Source organism: Triticum dicoccoides, chromosome 7B (genome assembly GCF_002162155.2).
Source record: "Triticum dicoccoides isolate Atlit2015 ecotype Zavitan chromosome 7B, WEW_v2.0, whole genome shotgun sequence".
NCBI lineage: Eukaryota > Viridiplantae > Streptophyta > Magnoliopsida > Poales > Poaceae > Triticum > Triticum dicoccoides.
The window spans coordinates 232,450,768-232,459,626 of NC_041393.1; the positions used below are offsets into that span (position 1 = coordinate 232,450,768).

The 8,859-nt window shown below is 48.3% G+C and overlaps 1 long non-coding RNA gene across 1 annotated transcript; it reads left to right on the forward strand.

Annotated features, from left to right (window-relative positions):
* The first annotated feature begins 6,456 nt into the window (after positions 1–6,456).
* LOC119336958 lies at positions 6,457–8,297 on the forward strand. Its single transcript, XR_005162932.1, has 3 exons — positions 6,457–6,676; positions 6,834–6,859; positions 8,007–8,297. It is a non-coding gene; the product is annotated as an uncharacterized LOC119336958 (long non-coding RNA).
* The last annotated feature ends 562 nt before the right edge of the window (positions 8,298–8,859 follow it).

Sequence of the window (8,859 nt, forward strand, 5' to 3'; positions counted from 1 at the left end):
CTGGACAGACAACACAGCTCAAGCATTCCAACTGCTCAAACAGCAACTAATCACAGCTCCAGTTTTGGCATTGCCGGACTTCACCAAGACATTCACGATCGAAACGGACGCCTGTGACAAAGGGATAGGGGCAGTTTTGCAACAGGAGGGGCACCCTATCGCTTTCATGAGCAAAAGCCTTAGTCCCAGGTACCAAGGCCTTTCAACTTATGAAAAGGAGTATCTCGCCATTGTGGTTGCGGTGGACCAATGGCGACCATACCTGCAGCATAGCGAGTTCGTCATCTACACAGACCAAAAAAGTCTGATACATCTGGAGGAACAACGCCTTTCCACCCCATGGCAACAGCGAGCTTTCACAAAACTTTTGGGTTTGCGTTACACCATTCGGTACAAGAAAGGCACCGAAAACACAGTCGCAGACGCGCTGTCGCGCGCGGGCTCTTCCGAGATTCTTTCGGCTGTCACTTCGTGTCAACCAACATGGCTCAAAGATGTGGTGGCAAGTTACAATTGCAATCCTCAGGCGCAGAAGCTGCTGGAACAACTAGATATCAAAGAAGATTCCAAAGGGCATTTCACATTGCAGAATGGCGTCATTCGTTTCCGTGGGCGTATTTGGCTCGAGGGTTCCACGGCACTTCAGCAAAAGATCATGGGGGCATTTCATGATAGCCCCCTGGGAGGGCACTCTGGGTTCCCAGCTACCTTCCGGCGCATCCGTCGTCTGTTCGCGTGGCCCAAGATGAAGACACACGTGCTGCATTACGTGCGATGTTGCTCAATCTGTCAGCAAGCGAAACCGGGCAGAGAAGCATCTCCAGGCCTCCTTCAACCCCTTCCAATCCCACAGCAGCCTTGGGAGATGATCACGATGGACTTCATCGACGGACTCCCGCAATCCGGTAAACACAACTGCATCTGGGTCATTGTCGATAAACGCACCAAGTTTGCCCATTTCCTCCCTCTGGCGCACCCCTATACTGCAGCCAAGGTTGCGCTTCTATACATGAACAGTGTTTACAGGATCCACGGTTTCCCAGCGTCGATTGTGTCCGATCGTGACCCTGTCTTCACCAGCCATTTCTGGCAGGAACTTTTCAAGTATGCGGGCACCGAGCTGCGACTGAGTACGGCAAATCACCCGCAAACAGACGGGCAAACGGAGCGAGTCAATCAGTGTCTCGAAACTTACCTCCGTTGCTTCGTGCACGCCTGCCCGACCAGGTGGAGTCATTGGATACCATTGGCGCAGTTTTGGTACAATACCTCGCACCACTCCAGCATCGGCATGTCACAATTCAAAGCTATGTTCGGGCATGAACCAAGACACTAGGGGATCACTCCAATCAGTGAGTGCACGGTGCCGGCACTGCACTCTTGGCTGGACGAGCGTGTCGTCATCCAGGACCTGCTGCAACAGCACTTGAACAGAGCACAGCAGTACATGAAGGCTCAAGTGGACAAGCGTCGATCCCCGCGCACCTTCTCGGTGGGCGACTCGGTTTATCTCAAACTTCAACCTTCTATTCAGACTTCGGTTGCGAGGCGTGCCAACCACAAATTGGCGTTCAAGTATTATGGACCGTACCAGATCATCGCCAAGATCAATGACGCAACCTACAAGATGGAGTTACCTCCGCAAGCCCAAGTGCACCCGGTCTTCCATGTCTCCCAGCTGAGGCACTGCTTGCGCCCGGGTACAATGACTCACTCTGTTCTTCCTCAACGTACTGATGCTCCTATTGTTCCAGTCACAGTTCTGCAGCGACGCTGGCGCAAAAAGAATGGCACCATGATTGAGCAAGTCCGCATTCGTTGGTCGGATGAATCTGCCCTGGAAGATACTTGGGAGGATCGAGTGGCTCTTCAAGCCCGTTTCCCTGCAGCAGAGGCTTGGGGGCAAGCCTCGTCGCAAGGAGGAGGGGATGTCAGCGCCCCTAGCCCAGGTGACCCTACTCTGATCGCTGACAGGAAGGACCCAGGCGGCAGCGACTCCATCGCTGCCTCTCGACCCAACAGGACCAAGAAGCCCAACCCAACCAACTCTGGGCCGCAGTGGGCCCGCTGAGCCCAACCGTCAGGCCGACTACTTAAGGCACGCCCCTCGGAGATCAGGTCATCCGGTGGATCAAGGCAAACGGCGACGGCGGCTTACCCTAGTTCTCCTCTTCAGATATTCCCCATTCTGTAAACCTAAGTCCTCTATAATCGAGACACGGACTTGAATTCGTGAGTGAGATCAAGCTAGTTCGAGTGAATCCCATACCATCCCTTACAGACTGGGCCTAATCCTGCCCCGGAACACAACCCGAACTCCAACATATTGACCCAGATCCAGACTACAGCGACACTCCTCATCCCGGCACACGAACCTCCTCCGATCCAGCCTAAAAAAAAACCTCCTCCGATCCAGCAATGGCTGCTGCTGCTGCGGCGGCGGCGGCGGAGTGGTTCATCCTGTACGCCATCCCGAAGGTGGCAGCGCAGGAGGATGATAGCATCTTCGAGCAGCCCACCAACATGTCCTTGACCTTCAGAAAAGCTCCGTGCCCCTCCTACGTAACTGTCGCGAGTAACGTCGTCAGTCCCGACGGCATCATCCACTACCCCTACATCGCCGCGGACGACGGCCGCGGCATCTTTCTCCTCTGCGGTTACACCGTGCTCGGGCTCACCTACTACCTCTTCGATCCCTGGCGCCGCAGGACGCTGGGCGTCATCCCTCGCGTGGGCGGCCTCAGGCTCCGCGACGTCGCCGGCCTCATCCGCAGCGGCGGCGGCGACCGCCTCATGGTCGCCGAGCTCAACACGTGGCTCCTCGACGACCGTGGCTCCGTCACGATCCACTGCACGGTCGACATGTACGGCTGGGACGAGAAGAAGTGCAAGTGCTCCGGCATCACGGCCAAGAGACCGTGGCACGGACCACGGAGACGGCGTCCTGTCCCACCAAGGCTTCCTCTGGTGGTTTGATCTCTCCTACTGCATCCTCGCCTGCGACCCCTTCGCCCCGGTGCCGGAGTTTTACCAGATCATGTTCCCGTCCGTCCCTGACGCGCTGCCCTTCGGCTGGAACCGCGACATACACCGCTGCTTAAAGGTGAGCGACGGCCAGCTGCGCTACGTTCAGATCCATGGTGCATCTGAGAAGCCGGTGGTCAGCATCTGGACGCTGTCATCCAGTGATCCGTCAAAGGCGACATGGGGAAGGCCGATCAGCCTCCCCTTGGATGTGGTTTGGGAGGACAGCAGCTACAGTGATGATGCCCGGTTGCGTCCGGGGGTCGTCCCTGCTTTGGCGCTGGTCCACCCCATGAACGCCAACGAGGTCTACTTCTTCTTGGACACATGCATCTTCGCCATCGACCTCACAAAGAAAAAGGTCGTCTGCTGCGAGGAGTTCGGCATTGGGTGGCTGCCGCCCAAAATCCGCACCTCCCGCCTGGTCCATGCTTGGCAGTGGCTGCGGCCGCGGCCGGTGAAGGTCACCAAGATGAGTCCTCAGTCTGGTACCATCTCCTTCCCACTCTCTCTTAACCAGTGGCGGACCCACCATTGGGGCGAGCTGGGGCGGCTGCCCCGGGTCGCCGGCGGCGGAGGATCGACCCCCAGCTACCTGTCTTTCCTCCGGCAGGCGTCACCGCGTCAGATTCATCAGAAGAACAGCGGCGGCGGCGTTTCCTTCCGTTCGTACGACAACTAAGGATCGAAGGGGTAAGTGACGGTGAGGGAGAAAGAGATTTGGGCCAGTGGACTGGGCTATGTTTCTAATTCCATAGGCCAGGCCCAAACAGACGTCTCTTCTTTCCTCGTGAAACAGAAAGAAAAAAAACCCAGTCGCTCGATCCAGAAATCTCATCGATTCGTTCCCCTCCATCCGCTCACGACCTAGACTGCTGGCTGCTGCGCCGCCGCGAGAGGCCAGGGGTTCCCGGGCGTGGGGGGCGGCGTCTGCATCAGCTCGCTGCTGCATCGGCAGGGGAGGGGCTGGGTACGTGTACTGCAGCGGCGGGGGCGGTGCTGGTGCTGGAGGTAGGGCCAGCTGGCCAGCGACGGAGAGCGGCAGTGGGGGGCAGTGCTAATACTGCGCCCACTGGCCGGAGTGCCCGTGATGGACTTAATGAGGTGTTGGATAGAAACATAGTTAAGATGAATGATCGATTTAGTGAAACTTTTACATGCTTGTTGAAGTGCATTGCTTGTCTTGATCCTAGAGACTCATTTAGCAACTTTGATCATGATAAGCTAGTTGAGCTTGCAAATATTTACTCAATTGATTTCTCTTCACAAGAGCACTATCTGTTAACTGATCAACTCCACATATGTATTGATGTGATAAAAAGAAGTACTGAATTCTTGGCTTGCAATAGTTTGAGTTCTCTTGCTCTCAAGTTGTGGTTCAAAGTAGACAACATCTGGTATTTCCATTGGTTTATCAGCTCATCAGACTTGCATTGACATTACCGGTGGCAATTGCATCAGTTGAGAGGGTTTTCTCAGCCATGAATATTATAAAGACTGATCTTTGAAACAAGATGGGTGACAATTGGCTTAATGATTTGATGGTTTGCTTTGTTGAGCGCGAGATATTTGCTAAAATTAGTGATAAAGAGATTATGGTTCATTTTCATGCCTTGAAGAGCCGTCGAGGTCATCTACTAGTTTTAAATAGTCTTTTCATCCTTTTGTTGTTGAATGCTATGAGTTTTGGTTGAATATAGTTGCATTTGTAGCGAAAATATTTAAACATTATATGTTCGCCCCGGCTAACTTCAATTCCTGGGTCCGCCACTGCTCTTAACTGTTTTGGGGATTTATTTGTTCTCTAAATTATTTTTAAGTGTTGATTTGATGTGATGGGGCACATACATATAGACGAAAAAGGGTTTTCCCTCGCTTTAGATTATAAAGCAACCGCCCCAACAACATCCGACAACAAAGGCCAACTCAAGTTCCAGCCAAAAGAAAGAAAAAGCACGGCGCCACATGAGCAACCAAGTCTAAAAGTACAATAAGCATCAGCTGGGAGCACAGCAAAACAAACCCCTAAAAAGGAATCACAAGCTAACTAATCCGGCTCTGGTGGAGGAGGGGGGACCGGTGGCGCCAAGGACCCGGCAGTGGTACGAAGAGTAGAAGTGATCTTGTCGATGAAGTCCCGATCATGCCGCTTGCTCAGCGGTCTCCAGAGCCACCACCACCCACAGCCATATATATCCGAAGCTTCATCAGATCTGGTTGAACGTGATGGAAAGCTTGACGACCTCTCGGTCAGTTTGGTCACTCACTCAGGGATGGCACAAGTCCAAACACCTTCATGTCAAACATATCATATCCGAAGCAGCATTTTATGTATTCTCCATTTGCATTAATCACACTTGAGCAGCACTATCACTATCTTGGCCTTCGCTTGTCGGTGTAACACGACGCAGTTACTCCCTCAGTTCCAAAATACATGACTCAACTTTATACTAACTTTACAAAGTTGAGTCATCTATTTCTAAACGGAGGGAGTACCTCTGTAAAGTTATCAGGAGGGGGACATGAGAATTCAAGTAAAATCATCAGGTGGGGGACATGAGAATTCAAGTACCTTTCCTGAACGAGGATTCTTGAATCTGAAAAAGAAACAATAGCCAAAGTCAAATGCAAGAAAAATATCCTAAAGGGAAAATGAGACTAAAATATATACGTACCTACCCAAGCAATGCAGCATGGAGATATGGCATGTCTATCTTTGATACCAGATTTGAAAGATCGCCATGATATTTTGAAGGAGTTCTAGGTCTCAAAACTGACAATGCCATGCTTTTGGTACCTACGTACGTTCATCACCAAATAGGAAGTTTGACTAGGGACAAAATTTATATCCAGACTAAAACGAGAGAGTATTTCAGTATAGTTTCCCAAACATTGAGATGTACACTGTATACAAATTCAAAAGTCCAACGGTTGCCTAGAATGCTTTTCTAAGCCACAACAAATTCAAATATTGTAATTGTCATGGCCCCTCCTTAGAATATGAGACTATCGTGTAATGTAATCACCTGGTGAGTGCACCCTGTATCCAATCTCCACTCTACCAGTGCAGATCCACCACCACAAAAGGCCTCTCTTACTTTATACCTGTACAATTTCTTGAATTAGGAAAGAAATAAAATTTTGGTCTGGAAAAATACCTAAGCAATGCCTTGAAAACAATGTCAGCATCATATATGGAATCACAAAACAGAAGGCCAAAGTTAAAAGTATGAATCACCTACTGGCAGCACGCTTTGCATATCTGTGCCCTGATTCAGAAGCAGCAATCATACACGTATCTGGTTGTTAGGATCACAGGGTATAGGCACTTCAATTCTCGCAGAATATGGATTAGGTGTACCACAAGTAAGACTGCTTGAATTGTTCTGCTAATTGAACCTCTGAACTTATATTCCACCAATAGCAAATTGGTCAACATCAAATACGTCGATACTCATGTGTACTTCTGGCCAAATTTATATTGCTATCTTTGGTCCTGATAAGTTGATCATATTTTGGGAGCTTAAATTCACTGTCAATATATCTTTTCTTGATTTGAAGGGCCTGACGGGTTTCATGTCAACGAGATTGGTTTATTGACTCGGTGGAAGTCCGTGAAGGATTTCCATAACAGAGCTGCCATCATCATGAGGTGAGCCTATTTCTTAACCTATGTGGACTGATCCTTGTTGCATGATATGCTAGCTGCTTTACCCTAGAAAGACCAAAGTTATTTCTGCAGTACAAATGTCTTTCTGCACTATATGTTTCAGAGCCTAATAAACGCAATCTTGTTTCAATTGATTCAGGTCGCGTTCCGAACTACAGGACACGGGTATGTAAACCATCCAAGCACGGACTGTTCCATTCGAGTGTTTTGTGTTTTGGCGGGGAATGGTTTTTTTTTAAGGAGTACATTCCCCGGCCTCTGCATCGGAAAGATGCATGCGGCCACTTTATTAAAACAAGTTCAGCAAAACAAATAGTCTGGTCTGCAGAGTACAGCTCACAAAAAGAGCACACAAAATAAATCAACTCAAAGCCACAACCGGCCGGGCGAAAGGACATTAAGGACACATCCTATTATGCGACCGTCATCCAAACCGGTTGAAGATAGCCTGTGCGACCATCTCCCATCAGTTGCAGTCAGTAGCCAAATGCTCCCTGGAGCCCGTAGGAGTGAGTATCAACCACGTACGGATCCAATGCGTAGCTCCGAAGATAACCTGCAAGAAATTAATCATAGATAGTCTGTTAAAAATCATATCATTTCTTCAGTTTCATATAGCCCAAAAAAGTGTGCATATTCCAATCCGAATACTTGACGCAATCTCAGGAATCACTCCATTTAGCCACGCCCCAAACAACGCATCAATGCTAACTGGAGGAACAATATTAAAAGCTATATGGAGACCTCCAAAGTAACTTCCCGAGAGGGCAATCAATAAATAAGTGTTGAATTATTTTGTCATGAACACAAAAGCAACATCGTGAGCTACCTACCCATCTTCGCTTAAGTAAGTTATCTTTGATAAGGATCATTTGCTTGTGCACAAACCATATAAAAATCTTGATTCGCAAGGGAATCTTAACTTTCCAAATGTGTATCGATATCGGGATTGTGCCAGAATTAATAAGGTCTAGGTACATCGATTTGACCGAAAACACTCCATTACCCGATAGCTGCCATTTCGAGGTGTCTCCTTGATCAGAGAGTTGTACGTCCATCAATGCAACCAGACGTTCTATCGCTCCCCTACTAGAGACCTTCTGAACTGGATATTCAAAGGTACCGTCTGCATAACTGCTGCCGCGTAATCCTCCTTATGTTGAGCAATGTGTTACAAGGAAGGATACTGGCGGGGAATGGTTCTCAATTTATTTGATATGCTTGGTCTTAGTGAATTACAAATCAGCTTGTTTGTCTAACACTTAGTTGTATGATTGCTAACTAAATTATGGAGCATTACCTCTGTGTTCAGATCTCGACGATGACTCAGATGACTCAGATACGAGCGAGGAGGAGATTTAGCAGTGCCCCTTCGTAGCCAGCAAACCTCCCACCCCTTGTCAGCTTCTTCATTGTCACCTATGTTGCTTCTACCGTGTTGCTCTTTAATTATTGACTCGTCAAACCTTAGACAAATATGTGATGCATGTGGATCTGTTTGGACGTCTTCTTTTCTGTAAGTTGGCAAGTGATCCGTATGCTGCAACATAAAAAAATTGTTGTGGTTTGACGTGTATTTAGAAGCACTCTTTATGGTTACCAAGGAGAGCAGCTTTTTCTTGTGCAACCTATATATTCTCTGAATCTTTTTAAGTCTTTTCTTCAAAAATGTGAAATATATTTTTCTGAAAAAAGTGGGCACCCTTTGGCTCTATTTTTATTAAATGAAGCAGCAAAGAAACAATATTTCCTCCGTCCCACAATATACGTCTTATATTGTGGGACGAAGGAAGTACCAATTTTACATGTCGTTGGCCTAGGAGACTGAAACAAAGCCATCAATTTGCAGATAAGTGGCGAAAAACTAGCCTTTCATCGCTTCTGCCATTTTCTCGGTTCAGTTTTGGTTGCACGATGGGTTTACAAAAGTTAAACCGTGCCACCCCACCAAGGAATTAATCGTTTTATATTTTCCCCGTTTTCATCCTCCCCATATTGAGAGAGCGCTTATGGGGAGGAGACAACTGTGGCGTGAATTTCTCTTGTTTACAAATGTTATTTTTTTTTACCAGAAAACTTTCAATCTATTCATCTTCAATCATGGTAGTACAATGAACACCAGAAATAATAAAAGTTACATCCAGATTTATAGACCACCTAGCGAC